The sequence below is a fragment of the Chiloscyllium plagiosum genome, unplaced genomic scaffold (genome assembly GCF_037043375.1).
Source record: "Chiloscyllium plagiosum isolate Xiang-an unplaced genomic scaffold, Cpla_swu_hap1 HiC_scaffold_17, whole genome shotgun sequence".
NCBI lineage: Eukaryota > Metazoa > Chordata > Chondrichthyes > Orectolobiformes > Hemiscylliidae > Chiloscyllium > Chiloscyllium plagiosum.
This window is the reverse complement of record NW_028270155.1, coordinates 58,875,507-58,896,515: the sequence shown is the minus strand read 5'-3', so window position 1 is coordinate 58,896,515 and position 21,009 is coordinate 58,875,507.

Genomic DNA, 21,009 nt, shown 5'->3' with positions numbered 1-21,009 from the left:
AGCATCTCCTGTCCTCACTTTATCCTAGCTGCACAAATACCTACCTGTATATATGAATATATAATACATTAAGAATCTTGGATCTGCAGATATATCTAACATTTTGCTGGGCTATTTTTATAACAGGAAATGTCTGTGTAATTCTGTAATGTTGCAAGTTAAAATTGTTAATGTACTATGGATGTTATGAAATTGAATATCACATAAGCAGATTTGACTTTGAAATGTGGACCAATTTTATCTCCGCCCCCACCCCCTCTCCGGCCTATCACCCTCACCTAAACCTCCTTCCACCTATCGCATTCCCAACGCCCCCCCCCCAAGTCCCTCCTCCCTACCTTTTATCTTAGCCTGAGGAGAAAGTGAGGTCTGCAGATGCTGGAGATCAGAGATGGAAATGTGTTGCTGCAAAAACGCAGCAGGTCAGGCAGCATCTAGGGAACAGGAGAATCGACGTTTCGGGCATTAGCCCTTCTTCAGGAATGAGGAAAGTTGGTCCAGCAGGCTAAGATAAAAGATAGGGAGGAGGGACTTGGGGGAGGGGCGTCGGAAATGTGATAGGTGGAAAGAGGTCAAGGTGAGGGTGATAGGTCAGACTGGGGTGGGGGCGCCACCTCCAAACGGACACTAACCTCCATGTACAGCGCATCATCCGCCGCCATTTCCGCCACCTCCAAACGGACACCTACCACCCCACTAACCTCCATGTACAGCGCATCATCCGCCGCCATTTCCGCCACCTCCAAACGGACCCCACCACCAAGGATATATTTCCCTCCCCTCCCCTATCAGCATTCCGTAAAGACCACTCCCTCCGTGACTCCCTCGTCAGATCCACACCCCCCACCAACCCAACCTCCACTCCCGGCACCTTCCCCTGCAACCGCAGGAGGTGCAAGACTTGCGCCCACACCTCCCCCCTCACCTCCCTCCAAGGCCCCAAAGGAAACTTCCATATCCGCCACAGATTCACCTGTACCTCCACACATATCATCTATTGCATCCTTTGCACCTGATGTGGCCTCCTCTATATTGGGGAGACAGGCCGCCTACTTGCGGAGCGTTTCAGAGAACACCTCTGGGACACCCGGACCAACCAACCCAACCACCCTGTAGCTCAACATTTCAATTCCCCCTCCCACTCCACCAAGGATATGCAGGTCTTTGGACTCCTCCATCGTCAGACCACAGCGAAACGACGGTTGGAGGAAGAACGCCTCATCTTCCGGCTAGGAACCCTCCAACCACAAGGGATGAACTCGGATTTCACCAGTTTCCTCATTTCCCCTCCCCCCAGCCTGTCTCAGCCAAATCCATCAAATTCAGCACCGCCTCCCTAACCTGCAATCTTCTTCCCGACCTCTCCGCCCCCACCCCAATCTGTCCTATCACCCTCACCTTGACCTTTTTCCACCTATCACATTTCCGACGCCCCTCCCCCAAGTCCCTCCTCCCTATCTTTTATCTTAGCCTGCTGGACAAACTTTCCTCATTCCTGAAGAAGGGCTAATGCCCGAAACGTCGATTCTCCTGTTCCTTGGATGCTGCCTGACCTGCTGCGCTTTTCCAGCAACACATTTCCATCTCTGATCTCCAGCATCTGCAGACCTCATTTTCTCTTCATCTTTTATCTTAGCCTGCTTGGCACACCCTCCTCATTCCTGAAGAAGGGCTTATGCCCGAAACGTCGATTCTCCTTCTCCACCAGCAACTTTTCAAAATGCTGCAATTTCCAAGGTAGTTATCCACCACAGAAAAGCTAATGACCACTAAATCAATCTTGCCACTGGAGACGGGAATAATATCGACACTGTCAGTCTGTGACGCAGTGCTGAGGAAATGAGGTGTCACCTCCAAGCTGGAAGTGCATTGGGAATCCAGCTAAATGATGCAAATCAGGGTTTCAGCATATACAGAAGTAGCTACAGTATTCTGTGGGGCAACCAGCTGAACCAGCTTAACTGGTCAATTAAATAAATCACCCAGTTTTTTCTTAGCAGCACAAGGAACGTCAATGCCCCCTGCTGACCTGGGCTGCCACACTACCCAAGTTACAAAGCCTTGAAACAACTCCCATATATACTCCTACATTTTCCTTTCTGTCAGTGTCCTGACACATGATTTTCAAGCTTTCCTGGCTGCCAGCTGCCACGTCCCCCAGAGAAAGGACCAAGGGGCTGATCAGTGGTATTTAAAGCAGCCAACAAATACTGGCCGAGCCAGTAATGCACAAATTCCATGAATTATTTTTAAAAATCCAACAATGCTCCAACCGGAAGTTAAACACAGCTGCTGGAATGGATGCAGATTGATGTCAACCAGATTGAAAATCCAAAGTGATATGTGAATTTAACCTACTGAAAGTTCTTTGGGCCCAATTGCATCTACAGCTCTTGCTTTGGAGAGAAACCTGTCAGTATCGGTTACGTTTGACTAGTGGGCATTTGAAGAATGACTGACAGAGAATACAAATTCAAGTCATTCTGCTGTAACCCTCATTTCGTTAATGCAAATTCACTGTAATGCAATTGACAAATTGGGAACACTATTTCTAAAGCATGAACTTTTAAAACATGTAATGCAATTACATCACCAACACTTTAAGCGCTGTTTCTAAAGCGCGATTTTTCTATAACACGGGGATGCACAAGAACACATCCATTGCGTTATAGAAAAACTAGCTTTAAAACCATTACTTAAGCTTAGGAGGTTATTTTCTTGTGTTTTTACTGAAGTTCTTCACTAATTGTGCCCCATTGCCTGTTTCCATGTGTCAAGTACAATGGGACAAGTTTCTCTCTGCATGCAGATTTCATCAATGTGACAGACAACTACCAAAATAAATGGTTCAAATTACAGCTCCACATCCTTTTTACAGACTGCACATTTACTACCTCATTTTTTCATGGATCTGCCTCAAAGTTATTGGCTAAACACATCTTCCTGAACAATGGTACCACACGGATCAAAATTACTTAGCACTAATGTGGGCAGCATTTGTATCACGTCACCATACCTTCTACCTGTATGAATGTTATGACCATGTTCTGAATTCTTTTGACAGGTAAAGATGAAAATCATTCTAGTACAGACTAAGGAACACTTACAAAACAAGGGACAACCATTCTCCAATGAATTGCTCAGACCAATGCCTGGACTAATCAATGTCATCCTTTCTGGTTTAAAATTTAAACAAACAAGCAGTCAACTGTCAGTCATCATCTAGCTTGCATTCTCCATGGCAATGTCTCTGTGTCCAACTAGTCAGCACTCTCCCTTCAAACATTACAAATATTGTTTTCCCTTTTCATTGATACTTCTTGCAAAGTATTCTAACAAGTTTTTTTTTATTCATTCATAGGATAAGGGCATTGCTGGATAGGCCAGCATTTATTGCTTATCCCTAATTGTCCAGAGGTCAGTTGCTGTGGGTCTGGAGTCACATGTAAGCCAGACGAGGTAAGGATAGCAGTTTCCTCCCCTGAAGGACATTAGTGAACCAGATGGGTTTTTTCTGACAGTCAACAATGGATTCATGGTCATCATTAGACTCTTCATTCCAGATTTTTAAAATTGAATTCAAATTCCACCAGCTGTTGAGGCAGGATTTGAGCCCAGGTCCCTAGGCATTATCTGTGTCTCTGGATTAACAATCCAGTGATAATATCACAATGCTGCCACCTCTCCAATGCAAGCTGAAAAAATGTATCTTTCTTTAGCAAAACTCACAAACTATTATTAATTATTTGTAAAGACCTGATCCAGAACTCTATTAGAACCTTCTTTCTTCAGCAAATAAGTTAGTCTTGATTATATATTATTGTTGCACATCACTGACAGTATACTCTAGCTCTTAGCGGAGCAGCTGTTAACCCATTATGCTACATCAGCTCACAGCGTATTTCCAACATTGTTGTAAAGACTCTTGACGCAAATAATATGGAATTTGTGGAGCCTGAACGTGTGGAATATACTGGTGCATCTGTCCAACAACATTTTTACACAATATGTAAAAACAATCAGCTTGTCTCCTCGGGAAAATTTCCCCAAGGAGACACATGACTGGCATGATTGAACTAAATAAACAAATAACTTGCATTATATAGTCTCATTTACTGCCCCAGGATGTCCCAAAGCACTGCACTGTCAATTGAGTAATTTTGAAGTGCTGTCACCATTGTAATATTTCGTACTTAGATGTACCTAAGATTTCGTATCTTTGTACCAAAGATGGGCATCAGGAATAGCAACATTGTACAATTTTCATTGTACTCCTGTACTTTTGTACTTGAGTACACAAGACAATAAAATCTAATTCTAATACTTTGGAACATGGCAGTCAGTTTGCAGATGCAATGTCCCACACCAACCTAGAGTGACTGTATAACCTGATTCAAACCTGCTGGAGTAGTTTGCTCAGAATCAAGTCCTGCGACTTCCAGAGTTATCACAAATGTTCAAGATTTTAAAAACTACACAGAGTTCCCCAATTTACCTACTTTCAAAATCCAGGTTGACTGCATAAACCAAAACCACTGATATTCTATCTTGTTTGCATTGGATAGAATTCAACAAAGCTGACTCATTTTTCACATTTAGCCCCTATCATTAATGCCTATTTTGTATGTTTCTCTCCTTTGTTACCATTTGCACTGCCTTTGTAATTTGCTCTGGACATTCTCATCGGTTCCACTCCTCTTCCTACTTTTCAATAGTCCTTTTGGTTACAAAGAATTCAAATCAGATTTGAAACATTAGCATCATTTCCCTCCCCACAGATGTGGCAGACGTGCTGCATTTATGGCAAGACAATGGCCTGGTGGTATTGTCACCTGATTAATATTCCAAAGACCCAGGTAATGTTCTGGGACATAGGTTCAAATCCTGCCATAGAATTTGAATTCAATAAAAAAAAGTCTAGAATTAGGAATTGAATGATGATCATGAAGCAGTTATTGATTGTTGGAAAAACCTATCTGGTTCATTAATGTCCTTTATAGGGAAAGAAAGTGCCATCCTTGCCTGGTCTGGGTTATGCAATTGACTCTTAACTGCCCTCTGGGCAATTAGGGATGGGCAATAAATACTGGCCTAGCCAGCGACACCCTCTTCCTGTGAATGAATTTTAAAAATCCTCTGCGGTTTCAATTTGTTCTTTTTCGCTCCAAGTCCAGAATATTCATTTTTTCTCTCCTAATGCAACGGTCCTTTATTGTTGTCATTTGGTGCTGTATTTACAAGTTTGATGTCCTTCAGGGACTCCAAAACGTGCAGCAACATTGTAACTAACCCAGCAGTTTGTGGAGAATTAGTGATAGCCAGTAGGCAGGATATTATTAAGCTGGAGAGGATTCAGAAAAGATTTACCAGGATGTTGCCAGCAATGGAGAGTTTGAGTTATAAGGATAGGCTGGGAATTTCTTCACTGGAGCACGGGATGTTGAGGGATGACGGGTTGGACCGAAGGATCTGTTTCCATGCTGTACATCTCTATGACTCTATGAGAGACAAAGATAAGGTGAATAGCCAAAGTCTTTTCCTGAGGATGGGAGTCCAAAACAAGGAAGTATATTTTTAAAGTGAGAGGAGAAAGATTTAAAAAGAACACAAGCAGCAATTTTTTCACACAGAGGGTGGTTCATATGTGGAAAGAACAGCCAGAGGAAGTGGTGGATGAAGGCACAGTTACAACATTTAAAAGACATTTGGACATGAATAGGAAAGGTTTAGAGGGATATGGGCCAAACACAGGCAGCTGGGTTGAGGTTAGTTTGGGAAGCTTGGTCAGTGTGGATGAGCTGGATCGAAGGGTCTGTTTCCACACTTTATGACTCTGTAGCTCTATGACTACGAGTTCAGAATCAGCACAAGTTGCTGGAATGATATCGTTCAAATCATTAGCCTCGCAAAGATGCCAGCATGGCCTCAGCCTTCCCATAAGTTTCAGGAAATTGTTGCATTTGGCCACTTCAAATAAATTAATCTCATGCATAAAGCTAAGGCTGATATTTAATGACGTGATTTCTGTTCCTGCATTGTCACTGAACTTCTCTGAGCCAGAAATGGAGCCACTGAAAATCCAAAGTCTCAATCCAATGGACAGTAATTTTTTACAGACATTTAAAATGTAAAAGCTTAACTTTTTCTTTTTGTGTCTTTGCTTTCAAATTTCCCTTTTAATACAATCTTTCTTATTCCACTATCATTTCTTTGCGACCCTAATTTCACTGAAATGTAGTGTATCTCTGCTCCAACTGCCTCTGTTTCTTTATTTATCCTTAAATCTTACTGATTAAAGGGAATGTGGGTCCAACTGATAAATCCGACAATCAAACTCTGAACGAAAACACAAGTTGTTCAATGGAAGGATCTTAACTATAACTAATGCCTGTAAAAATGGTATGGCAATTATCATGGGGGATTTTAATCTACATGTCGATTAGTCAAACCAGCTCAGTCAAAGTTAAAAATCACACAACACCAGGTTATAGTCCAACAGGTTTAATTGATTGTCACCTGATGAAGGAGTGTCGCTCCGAAAGCTAATGCTTCCAATTAAACCTGTTGGACTATAACCTGGTGTTGTGTGATTTTTAACTTTGTACACCCCAGTCCAACACCAGCATCTCCGAATCACAGCTCAGTCAAGGTAGCCTTGAGGAGGAGATCGTTGAGTGTATCTGCCATAGTTTTCTTGAAGAGTATATAATGGAACCAATGTGGGAGCAAGCTATCCTAGATCTGGTCCTGTGTAATGGGACAGGAATAATTAGTGATCTCATAGTTAGGGATCTTCTTGGAAAGAGTGATCACAGTATGGTTGACTTTAGAATACAGATGGAGAGTGTCAAGATAAAATCCAATGCCAGGGTCCTGTGCCCTGGGAGGCGACAATAGAATGAGGGAGGACTTGGCTAAAGTAGGCTCCAAACAAAGATTTTATGGTGGGACAGTTGATGAGCAGTGGAGGACTTTCAAAACAATTTTTCAAAGTGCATAGCAAAAATATATTCCAGTGAAAAGAAAGGACTGTAAGAAAAGGGGTAATCTGCCATGACTGTCTATGGAAATAAGGCAGGCTATCAAATTGAAAGGGATGGCATAAAAAGTGGCCAAAAACAGCAGGGAGCTAGAAAATTGGGAAAACTTTAAAGTTCAACAGAAAGACACAAAAAGAGCTACAAAGAAAAGTAAGATAGAACATGAGGAGAAAAAAAACTAACAGAATACAAAGACAGATAACAAAGGTTTCTATAAATATATAAAATGAAAACGAGTGACTACATTAAATGTTGGTCCTTTACAGGATGAGAAGGGGCATTTAGTTATGGGACACGATGAAATGGCCAAGGCATTGGACAGGTATTATGTATCAGTCTTCACAGTGGAGGACATTAATAAATGCTAGTAATTGACAAAGAGATGAAAGTAGGTGAGGACCTGGAAACAATCATTATTATGGAAGAGGTAATGTTGTGCAAGCTATTGCAGCTCAGGATAGACAAGTTTCCTGCCCCTGATGGAATGCATCCCAGGGGACTAAAAGAGATGGTGGGAGAAATAGCAAGTGTACTGGTGGTAATTTTCCAAACTTTGCGGAACTCTGGGCAGTCCCAGCAGATTGGAAAACAGCAAATGTGACAACACTGTTTAAAAAGGGAGGTAGATGAAAGAAGGGAATTATAGACTGGTTAGCTTAACCTCTGTCAGGGAAGATGCTTGACTCTACTATAAGGAAGAAATAGAAAGGCATCTTGATAGAAATTGTCCTGTTGGGCCGATGCAGCATGGATTCATGAAGGGCAGGTCATGCTTAACAAATCTTTTGGAACTCTATGAAGACATTACGAGTAAGGTGGACAACAGGGACCCAGTGGATGTGATGTACCTAGATTTACAAGAGGACTTCGACAAGGTGCCACACAAGAGGCTGCTGCATAAGATAAGGATGCATGGCATTGCAGGTAAAATATTAGTATGGATAGATGATTGGTTAACTAACAGGAAGCAAAGAATGTGGATAAATGAGTGCTATTCTGGCTGGCAATCAGTAACTAGTGGTGTGCCTCAGGGATCGGTGTTGGGACCGCAATTATTCACAATTTATATAGATGATTTGGAGTTGGGGACCACGTGTAGTGTGTCAAAGTTTGCAGATGACACTAAGAGGAGTTGCAGAGCAAAGTGTGCAAAGGACTGTGAAACTTTGCAGTGGAACATAGATACTTTGAGTGAGTGGGCAAAGGTCTGGCTGATGGAATACAATGTTAGTAAATGTGAAGTCATCCATTTTGGTAGGAGTAACAGTAAAAAGGATTGTTACTTGAATGGTAAAAAATTGCAGCATGAATCAAAGAGGTTGGTCTGCATGCACAACAAGTAATTAGGAAGGGAAATGGAATTTTCTCTTTCATTGCTAAAAGGATTGAGTTTAAAAGCAAGGAAGTCATCTTGCAGCTGTATAAGGTGCTGGTGAGGCCACACCTGGAGTACTATGTGCAGTTTTGGTCTCCTTACTTAAGAAAGGATGTACTGGCATTGGAGAGGGTGCAGAGGAGATTCACTAGGTTGATTTTGGAGTTGAGGGGGTTGGCTTATGAGGAGAGACTGAGTAGACTGGGATTATATTCATTGGAATTCAGAAGAATGAGGGGGGATCTTAGAGAAACATATACCATTATGAAGAAAATAAATAAGGTGGAAGTGGAGAGGATGTTTCCACTGGCAAGTGAAACTAGGACAAAAGGGCATAGCCTCAAAATTAGGGGGAGTAGATTTAGGACTGAATTGAGAAGAAGCTTCTTCACCCAGAGGGCTGTAACTCTATGGTATTCCCTGCCCAGTGAAGTAGTTGATGCTACTTCATTAAATGTTTTTAAAGCCAAGACAGATTTTTTTGAACAATAAAGGAATTAACTGTTACGATGAGAGGGCGGTAAGTGGAGCTGAGGCCATGAAAAGATCATCCATGATCGTATTGAATGGCGGAGCAGACTCGATGGGCCAGATAGCCTACTCCTGCTCCTAGGTCTTATGTTGTTATGCTCTTAGCTACAAAAGCAGGAGTGAATCTGTCTCAGATAGATATCACTTTCTGTAAAGAAGTTTAATTCACAAAGTTTTTAGTCTGTTGATTTTTATACAATTGTCAATTTGTTATTTGTATTTTTTTATTAGTTCATGGATCCTGACATTGTTGGCAATTACTTCTCATCTCTAATTGTTAGACAGCAATTAAGAGTCAACCACATTGTTGTAGGTCTGAAGTCATAGGTAGTGCCTGATCGCAGTTTCCTTGTCTAATGGATAATAGTGATCCAATTGATTTTTACTCCAATAGTTACATGATTGCCATTAGCCATCTTTTTAGTCTGGATATTCATTGGAATTCAAAGGGAGATTAGAACTCATGTCCCCAGAGCATTAGTCTGTGGTCTTGCATTACTAGCACAGTGACATTCCCAATGTAGCATTACATCCCCTCAAATGTTTTTTGATTTCAATATGTTTAAAAGCAACTAGCCTATTCACCATTACGTATTCCAGGTATAGTCTGGGTGTAGGCCCAGTTTTAGCTTTGCATGTGAAGTGAGTTATTCATCCTTGTACGATTTTGTAGTTCATGCTATTTTTACATTAGACTAATGACAAATGAATGTTTTTGGACAAAGAAGGAACCCATCAATTTCTTGTCTTTGTCAGAGAGGGTAGGGCCTGCAGGAAAAATTAGGCTAAAAATAGTGTCTGAAACCCTACTACCCTCTGGGAATACAAATAGGAGTAAATGCTAAATACGTTAAGGCCTTAGAGATGGTGCAAAGATTGGGCAAGCAAGATTGGTCTCATCAAAGCAGAAAAGGATTAAATACTCAATAGAAGGTTTTGATAGGATGGGAATGTTAAATTGTTTCTGCTGGAAGCATTGGGTATATTTTAAGTAATTGGGAAAATAACCAGGGCAGATGAGGAGACTATTTTTTACACAGTGAGACATTGTGATCTGGAATGCATGACCTGAATGGATGGTGGAGCAGATTAAAGAGTAAACTTTGAAGGGAATTGGATAAACACATGAAGGGTCAGCACAGATGCAAAGGGACAAATAGCCACTGTATGGCTCATTGATTCTTTAAGTTCAAACTGTACCGCAGAAGTCAAAGACCCAGCAAGAATAAGCAAATCTCATTTGTTAAGATTGTTCTGAAGAAGGGTCACTGAATCCAAAATATTAACTCTGATTCCTCTCTGCAGATGCTGCCAGACCTTCTGAGTTCTTCCGGCAATTTCTGTTTTAGGATCTTTAATTTGTTGTGTTAGTTGTTGCTAAGCACAGAGCCAAACATTTGTGCTCTTAATGTTGCAGCTGGTATCAGGTCAGCTCCGAAAATATATCTGAATCAGTTTTACCAACCACTCTGAGGCATTTGTATGAACTACATAAATCACAATTGTGGACAATCTATTGCTTCCAATCGTCATGATCAGGAATGAATGGTCATTATCTGTGTGCTTTTCTCCCATATCAATTATAATTTCACAGACCTCCTAAAAAAAAAGGTTTATAACAATTTTAAATAGGGAATGAATATCCAGTGCCTGGATTTACAGCTGATTTATGACAAATGGTGCAAATTCCCTCATCCCCTCACATTCTATATCCAGTTCTACCCACCTACCACACTGCATCCAAAATCTTTATCGATGACTGTCACTTTGCCCAACTTGTAATGAGCAGCCTGACCAATTCTCACTCATTTTCAGTATACTTTTTTTTCTTTCCTAAATATTGATGTCTTGAAAACAATCCACATTCCAGAAAAGAGGGTGTTGTAAATCTCTGGGACCTGATCAAATGTATACCCGGACATTATGGGAAGCTCGGGAGGAAATTGTGGGGCTCCTAGCAGAGATATTTGTATCGTCCACAGCCATGGGTGAGGTGCCAGAAGACTGGAGGGTGGCTAATGTTGTGACTTTATTTAAGAAAGGTTATTCGGAGGTGCCTGGGGTCTATAGACCAGAGAGCCTGATGTCAGTGGTGGATAAGCTGTTGCAGGGCATTCTGAGAGACAGGATATACATGCATTCAGAGAGGCAAGGACTGATTAGGGATAGTCAACATGGTTTTGTGCATGGGAAATTGTATATCACAAAGTTGATTCGGTTTCATGAGGAGGTGACAAAGAAGATAGATGAGGGCAGAACGGTAAATGTTGTTTACATGTACTTTAGTAAGGCCTTTGACAAAGTTCAGCATGGTAGACTGGTTAGTAAATCAGATCACATGGGATCAGGGTGAGCTTGCCAATTGGATACAAAATTGGTTTGATGATAAGAGACAGAGGGCTGGTGGTGGAAGGTTGTTTTTCGGACTGGAGGCCTATGATTAGCAGTGTTCCACAGGGATCCATGCTGGATCCACTGTTACTTGTCATTTATATAAATGATTTGGATGAGAATATATGAAGCATAGTTAGTAAGTTTGCAGATGACACCAAAATCATTGGTATAATAGACAGTAAAGAAGGGATCTTGATCAATTGAGACAAGGGCTGAGGAGTGGCAGATGGAGTTTAATTTAGATAAATGCAAGGTATTTTGGTAAGACGAACAAGGCAGAACTTACACCATTAATGATAGAGCCCTGAGGAGTGTTGTTGAACAGTGAAGACCTAGGGATTCAGGTACATAATTCGTTGAAAGTTGCCCCACTGGTAGACAGAGTAGTAAGGAAGGTATTTGGTACGCTTGCCTTCATTACTCAAACCACTGAGTATAGGAGTTGAGACGTCATGTTGAGGTTGTACAGGATGTTGGTGAGGCCATTTTTGGAGTACTGTGTACAGTTCTGGTCATCCTGCTATAGGATGAAATTGGAATTGGAAAGGGTGCAGAGAAGATTTATAACGCTGTTATTGGGAATAGATGGTTTGAGTTATAAGGAGAGGCTGGATAGACTGGGACTTTTTTCAGTGGTAGGAGGTTGACACATGATCTTATCGAGGTTTATAAAATCAAGTGGGGTATAGATAAAAAGAATAGTCAAGGTATTTTGCCTAAGGTAGGGGAGTTCAAAACACACGGGTATATTTTTAAGGTGAGAGGAGAAAGATTTAAAAGGGAGCTGAGGGCAACTTTTTCACACACAGTGTGGTTCATATGGAATGAACTGTCAGAGAAAGTGGGAAATGCAGGTACAGTTACAACATTTAAAAGACACTTGGACAGGTACACGGATAGGAAACGTTAAAACATTTAGAGAAAGTGAGGATTGCAGATGCCAGAAATCATAATCGAGAGTGTGGTGCTGGAAAAGCACAGCAGGTCAGGCAGCATCTGAGGAGCAGGAAAATCGACGTTTTGGGCATAAGCCATTCATCAGGAATTCCAGCTAGCTTCTCCCCAGCCCCACCCCCCTCCCATTTATCTCTCAACCCCTTTGGCCACAAGCCTCACTCCGGATGAAGGGCTTATGCCCGAAACGTCGATTGTCCTGTTCCTCGGATGCTGCCTGACCTGCTGTGCTTTTCCAGCACTACATTCTTGACTAAAATGGATATGGGCAAATGGGACTCGTTTAGTTTGGGAAACCTGGTCAGTATGGACAACTTGGACTGAAGGGTCTGTTTCCATGCTGTATGACTCTATGACCCTATACATGTAGCCATCCTGCAACATCTTCTGACAAATTAGAAACATGTACATATGAACCTACAAATCAGGAGCAGGCCATTCAGTCCTTTGGGCCTGTTCCAGTATTCAATAAGATCACGTCTCATCTGATTGTAACCTCAAATCCACATTCCCATCGACCCCTGATAATCTTCAAACCTGTAAATCCTTTATATTCTTCCTCTTCAGGTAATAGTCTAATTCCCTTCTAAACATTTTAATTCAACTTATTTCCACCATAATGTCAAGCAGTGCGTTCTTAGCTTTTACCACTCAAGCATCCAAAAGCCTTTTTAACGTACCACTTTTGCTTCTTTTACCAATTTCAAATCTGTGCTCTCTCCTCTTCAATCCTTTCATGCATAGGAACAACCTTTTGCTGTCTATTCAATCCAACGTGACATGAATTTCGATACTAACCCAGAAATTGAGTGGAATCTGGAGATATAGACCTGAAATGTTCAACTCTGTGGATGAATCTATTTGAAGCAATGACTGTCCTAGTTTCTCCTTCACCAATTGACAATCAGGAGTACAACACAGAGGTGATCTCTCGTTGCAGAATATCTGATACCATATAGGTGTTTGGAACCACAGAATATAAGTGGTTGCTCCCGTTGAATTTGGTCAAACACAACATTCTAGGATGCTGATGGTGACAGATGTTTTTGCAGTTCAGTGTGGTGGTTATACACTCCTTGTTGGAGATCATCATTACCTGACACTCGAGTGGTACCAAATGCTACTTGCCACAAATCCGGGTCTTGCTACATACAAGGATGGACTACTTTACTACATGAGAAGGTGTGAATGTACAGTCATCCATGAATATCTGCTGTTGGCTTTCCAGTGGGGGCAAGTTCAATGATTAATTTATAGCATTGTGAAAAATGGCAAACATGTGCAAGTCTTCACTGCTTTACATTCATCTGATGATTCAAGAATTTGGACCCCGTATTTTCAACTGGTTCTGGATTAAGAGTGGCTTTTCTATAAGTTGCTGTGGGTAATTAATTTTCATATTAATAACACCTTTACTTTTATAGTAGGTAACTCTTCATATCAATCAGGAGTATGTACACAAGTACATGATAATGGCAAGACATAAACATGGTGTTCCTTGTTCATAGTGTCTTGGCAAACAATATTCTATATACTCTGAGTGCAGTAACCATTTCAATTACAGCTGGAGAGGTGAGTTACATGTAAATTATGTCAGTGGTTAATAATGCTTTTTTTCTGGTTTTTAGATTAGTTTTCCTTAAGAAGCTCATGGAGTAAACATATTAGATCACAGGATACTCCGTTACCGTTGTCATCTGATATGTTGGTGCTGAGTCCATAATACCAAAGTGTCAAGGTCTTGATGACTTTGATTGTTTCCAACAGTTGTTTCAGAATATCCATGTTACATCCATCCCATAGTGTTACCAGAGCACCCACTGCGTCTGTGGTGACACTTTATGTCCAGTTTATCGGTGTAAGTAATGTTTTTAAAGCTTTTCTTGCACTTATTATCTGCCTGCGTATGTTTGTGGTATCTTGATTACTAAGTAAGTGGTAGATTTAAAAATGTGTTTGTACAACTATGAAATGCTAACTGAAGAGTGGGTTGTAAGTTTGGAGTTGGGGTGGGTGTGGAGGTGGAGGTGGGGAGTTTTCAGGCAGGAACACACCCCAGAGGTCAGAGCTAAAGTTTCTCTTGCTGCACAGCCATGCTGCCTGCTGAATTCAAATTGTTCCGCAGCACTTGCTACAATACAGCCTCCATGTTCTATTTTCATTTGTTATTGAAACTAAGGTAACGATCCCTGATCTGATGTCACATCACTCCATCCTCATCCCTGAGTAAACGGTAATTTTCCTGTTTTCAGACTCTTCTCTCAGTTTCAAGCGGCGTAAAGATTTGCAGGCTGATTAACAATTTGACAGAGTGCAATGTGAACTCTCTTTATTTCAGCCGACTGAGTGGTCAGTCCTGTATGACAGGAAGCTTTAATGGCCTCTAAAGATCCATATAATGGATAGTGGTGGGATATATTTCTGTGCAGCAGGATTCCAAACCTGTTACAACAATAACTTAGATTTACACAGCCCCTTAAACAGATTCACCATTCCAAGGTGCTTCATGGAAGTATTATAAAAGAAAGTATGATACTCAACTGCATGAGAAGGTGAGATGACTAAAGGCTTGGATCACTGGCCTGCATGGTGGCTTGCTGATTAGCACTGCTGCCTCACAGCACCAGGGACCCAGGTTCAATTCCAGCCTCAGGTGACCGTCTGTGTGCAGTTTACACATTTTCTGTATCTGCATGGGTTTCCTCCCACAGTCCAAAGATGTACAGGCTAGGTGAATTGGCCATGCTAAATTACCCATAGTGTGTAGGTTAGGTTCATTAGTCAGGGGAAATGTAGAGTAATAGGGTAGGGGAATAAGTCTGGGTGGGTTACGCTTTGGAGGGTCAGTGTGGACTTGTTAGGCCAAATGACTTGTTTCCACACTGGAGGAATTCTGTGAAAGAGGCAAGTTTTAAGGAGTGTCTTAAAGTAAAAACAGTGAACTAGAGACAGTACACAAAGGAAAATTCAGAGCATGAGGCCTTGGCAATTGAAAGTGCAGTTGGTAGAGGCCAGAATTACAGGAATGCATAGATCTCAGATGGTTGTGGGACTGGAGATGATCGCAGAGGCAGGCATGAGTGAGGCCCAGGAGGGATTTGAAAATAAAGGTAAGAGTATGAAAATTATGGTGCTAGTTGAGTGGGAGTCAATGTAGATCTGATCAGAATCTAACATAAAGTCAAAGACTCCTTGCTCGATCGAAATAAGATGGAGAGCTGCCTGATAAAAGGCAACTATAAGTTGCTTTTATTGTTACCACCAGTCCCTGGAGGAGGCTGCTCAATTTATTACACGTTCAGCTGGGACCTCAAATTGTCTCTCGGCTGAGGAATGAATGAATTAGCTCCCTATTTTTGTTCTCCCCCCTCCTCCATTGGATGCAAAAGGTTAATTTTTTTTTAAATCCCTTCTCCTGTGGATGCCTTTCTCCAGCACCAAATCAATTTATGTTTTAAACAAACCAATTTAACAAGGCTTTTCTGAGTTAACAAAAGCGTGAGTTCATTAGTTATTAACCACAAGAACTTGCATACACATAGATTTGAAATGAGAGGTGAGTCCAAAAAAGAAGTAAGTTAAAAAGGTAAATGGATTAGTCTCTGAGTTCTATAAAAAGTAGATAATGGTATGTGTGTCAGTAACTTTGGTTGATACTAATAGCACTCACGTTGGTAGATGAACAGTTGATTTGATATGTTTGGCTCTGCAGGTTGGCTGAAAGGCCTTTGTCCTATTTACTTTTTGACCGTTTTCACTTGCTTTCTGACTTCCATCAAAGAGAGAGAGAGAGATCTTTTATTTTTACCTGCAGTAGAGTTTATTTGGAGTTTTCTCAGCTGTGACCCTCATAGCACACACCATTACCAGCTAGCACACACAGAAAAGGGTTACAATTAGCTTTAACCCCCTGTTATGATTCCAATCCGACTGAATCATGGATAGGGTAAATAGACAAGGTCCTTTCCTTGGGTTGGGAGAGTCCAGTCCCTGTGTAAATATTAATTTTCCCTGTTTTCAGACTGTTCTCTCAGTTTAAAGCAGTGTAACAATTTGCAGGCTGATTAACAGTTTGACAATGTGAAGTCTCTTTATTTCAGCTGACTGAGTGGTCAGTCCTGTATGATGGGAAGCTTTTATGGACTCTGACGATCCATACAATGAATGGTGGTGGGATATATCTCCCACATCTGACACAATTATTCCATACTGAATGTTAATCTAGAACTCAGAGCCAACACTCTGGTCCCAACAACGAGGTTGTGTGCAGCAGGATTTCAAACCTATGACAACAACTTCAAGTTACATCATCCCTTAAACAGGTTCGCCATTCCTAGAGGTGATAGGTTTAGGGTGAGGGGGAAAAGATTTAAAAGGGACAGAAGGGGCAACTTTTTCACGCAAAGGGTGGTGTGTAATGAGCTGCCAGAGGAGGTGGGTGGAGACTGGTACAATTACATTTAAAAAGGCATCTGAATGGGTACATGAATATGGGCCAAGTGCTGGCAAATAGGACTGGATTAATTTAGGATATCTGGTCAGCATGGACGAGTTGGACTGAAGAGTTTGTTTTCATACTGTACATCTCTATGACCCTATGATATTACATGATCCCAGAATGAAATCTGACCTGAGAGACAATATTTTGCTCATTTTTAACATGGTGGTCTTTCGCTGAACAAAAGCACACAAGGCTGTAGATTTGAGTTTAACAATTAAATAGAAGTTTATCATACAAAATATATTTTAAAAAGAAACCAAACTGTCTATATATAACAGAGTTTAACAAATTTCAAAGCACACTGCAAAACAAAATTTCATTCTGGAATGTCACTTTACAGTTAGTCAAAATCAAGATAAATTTTCCTTCCCTATTACATTTGTACTTTTGACTTAACTGCCTTTCTCACTTCCTGTTTTGTGAGCTGTAAGGTCTTTTCTCTAGAATATCACATAACTGAGTTAGTTTTGAATAGCCAACGCAGGCTTCTAACTAAACACTTCTGTCTGGCAGTTTCACCAAACTAAACACTTTCACTGAGGTAACTTACTCCTAAACTGCTGTGAACAATCTTCTACTTCTAGGAGAAAATATACCAGCATCTGAATTCAGCCAGGTCTCCTTCAAACTACCCAAAAGCTTTCCAACCTCTTGACTTTTCTTCCCTAAAATCAATATTTGATTAATCTAAACCTAAAATGTCTTTCAGTGTTTTCTCTGACTTGCTCTAAACCCCACAACATAAACAAATTTCCATTAACAATCCAGGAGGCCTTTAGTCATCTGCTGTCTAACTCATGGTTCTGATTTAAATCATGGTTCCAAAAAGACTGACCTATTCAATTATAAATCCTCTCACAATGATGAAACAACACCCATATGCCATTAGTTTGAAATCTAAATTCTAAGAAAAAAGATATTTATATATATCACAATTTCCATTGTAAGATAAACTTAAACATGTCTCTTACCATGGCTACTTTCTTTTCTCCCATCATGTCCACAGTCAGAGATAACTCATAGAAGATTACTGTACGATATATGTGCATTTCTCTCTTTGAAGCTTCCTTGACAACTGTTGAGTGTAACCATCTCGTGTCTCCCTCTAGTTATGGGTAATCCATGCAGGTCTTCCAGACCATCACTGAATTACATTACTCAAAATTTACATTCTCAGTCATTTTTGGCCATATTGTACATCTCTATGACTCTAAAAGTTCAATATTTCCTTAGGTGATGCAGGGCTATGATTTGTGACTATGACACTCTCCTCAAAAGACAAATAATATGAGATAGACAAAAGAACACAGAAAACAACAGACACATACATCATTCCTCCAGCCAAAAAAACCCAAAGAACTGCAGATGCTGGAAATCAGAAACAAAAACTGAAATTGTTGGAAAAACTCAGCAGGTCTGGTAGTATCTGTGGAAAGAAAGCAGAGTTAGTGTTTCAGATCAGGTGACCCTTCTTCAGAACTATTCTGAAGAAGGGTCACTGGACCGAAAATGTAACACTGCTTTCTCTCCACAGATGCTGCCGGAACTACTGAGTAATTCCAGCCATTTCTACATTTTTTTCAGTCTTCTAGCCCTGGTCAATATTACATTTTTAGTTCAAATCTGGTGTCATGGACCCTAGATAGGGCATCTGAAATCACATTTGATTTTTCACCAATGTGGATGATTTTTAGGTGGGCACGTATCCTCCTTCAATTATTTTTACCAGCACTTTGGCACTTACTGCACTTGTTGGTGGGAAGATCACACCTTTTCCCAACAGTAGAGTTTGCCTGGCTACAGTGTTCCTCAGTATCACTATAAGTTGTTCACCTCACCCTTGGGAAAAGTGGCCATCCTTCCTTTGAATACAAAGTCCCAACAACTCTGAGATTTGGTTAACTTCATCTGCACTTTTAGGAATGTCTTTACAGGGATTCTTAGCTACAGCAGAGCCATAGCCTGGTCTACTATGCTGACTCTCATTCTCTGCTTGTTGTGTATGTGTCCCAGTGAATTCCATTGGTTTTTCCAATAGCCCAGATTTGCCCTACTCATCGGCAGTTAGAACACAGCTTTCTCGTTCTCACTTTTCATCTCAGTATCACCTTTTGTACCCTGACGAGGGGTCCAAACATTTTCCTCTGTCCCACAGGTGTTCAGTTTCCAATCATTCTCCCTACCATTATCCTTGCCAGTTAGTTGGGACTGATGAGTAATGGTTTCTTTTCTGGAACAGAGAGGTGTAGATCATTTCATAAAAATCAGCCAGCACAGCAACCTGCCTACTCCCAGTTACTCTCTGCTTTTCTACAAATATTCTTATTGAAAAAGGAAGGGTGTTTTAAAGGAGAAATATTTGACAGAGATGTTTAAGTGACTTCTGTTTTAATTGGCTGTACCCACTGGTCAAAAGCTACTTAAATTCCTGCTTTCAAATTCCAGGTACACCTGGTCCTACTGTTTCCTAAGGGTGCAGAAATTTTCAACAGTATGACTCCAGTATTAAAGATAATCTTTTTTTAAGAGCCTTGCAATCAACAGCACCTTCTTCATGCATGAGGGAGTAAACTTTGAGAGTTTTCCTGAAAGCAGTGATAAGGACTGATATTTGCAATGCCACTTCAATTGCTCTGCTACCTGTGTGAAGGATATAAAGATAGCTTCTACCTTTCCTTCATCAAACTTAGAATTAAATGAGCAAACTGAATTGATTCCATCCTTTGGTGTGACTTAGTGGTGTCTGATGAATACAATAGATTTTCTAGTTCCTTTCCTGTTTTTTTCTGTAATTCTCTCTCATCACTCTTTGCTCATCCCTTTCCAATCTTTACTTTTGTCTTTGCTCCCATACCAATTTTTCTCTCATTTCATTCTCCCTTCCTTATATCTCTTTTCTTTCTCTTTTTCCTGAAGTTCTCATTTTTGCTGCTCCAATTTTAATCTCTCCACTGTTCCTGAACTGTTTCATCTTGCTCAATTTCCACCTGTAAACCGCTGACCACCTTATTAAAAATTTTGGGTTTTCTAGCATTTGGGTTAAATTCAAATCCTAAGGAACTTGAATTGTCAAAAGTAACTTACCCCAAGCTTTCTAAGAAATGCACTGACATTACATGTCAATACTGCTATAGTATTGCAGGGCAAACTCAAGAAAGTCCTTTATAATTAAAAAATTAGTTTTCAAAAAGGCAATTTATCCTCTTTATCTTGTTTATTTTGTCCGTAGGTTCAAATCAGAGACACCAGCCCTCAATTTGTTATGAACAGTCCCTGTATGAGGTTTCCCAAATTATTATAGTTCCAGACACATACCCCACATTGATAAGCTTGGGTTGAGGAGGGATAAACTGGTTTACCTTCTTTATTCACTCCAACCCCCACCTCATTTGTTGACAAGAATCCTTTCCCTTGCAGATGCCTTTTTCCCAAACCAAATTAATGGGTACTCCACATAGAAGATTGCTCATAATTTACATTTCCAGTCAGTTTTTGGCTGTTAGTTTTACACAATGTGTAATTAAAAGTTCAATATTTTCATAAGTGATGCAGGATTATGATCAGTCATCATGGCATTACTGATGGAAATTTCAAACCAATACACTCATAACCTTATTATTTTACTTGTAAAATTATACAGGAAAATAGTGTTCCCCTGGGCATTGGGTTCAATGGAAGAGAACACAAGGTATGATGATTTCACACTGCTGTTCTGGATGTGAATTATAGGCAAGGCTAATAGTTTCACAGTCAAGAAAAACTCAAAGTTTCCATGAAGGAATAGACAGACTTGCAGAATTTGATCCCCAAAACAAGAATGACAGCAGAATGTTACTTATTGAGTCAATGTTAGGTCATGGTTCTAAATGAATAGAAATTGAAAATGTGCTTATGATTCTTTGACACAGAGGATGATTTATAAGTGGAATGAATTGTCTGATGAAGTGATAGATGCAGGTGTAGTTACAACATTTAAAAGACATTTGTACATGAATAGAAAAGGTTTAGAGAGATATGGGCCAAATGCAGGCAAGTGGGACTAGTTTATTTTGGGAAAATTGATCCGGATGGACAAGTTGGACCAAAGGTTTCCATGCTGCATTACTCTGTGACATCCCAAAATCCCTTCCAATATAAAAACAGGATCAGTTCTTTGTAAATTAATGACTTTGATAAATGTAGAGTTGAGGGCGTGTATGGATATAGGTGTATTA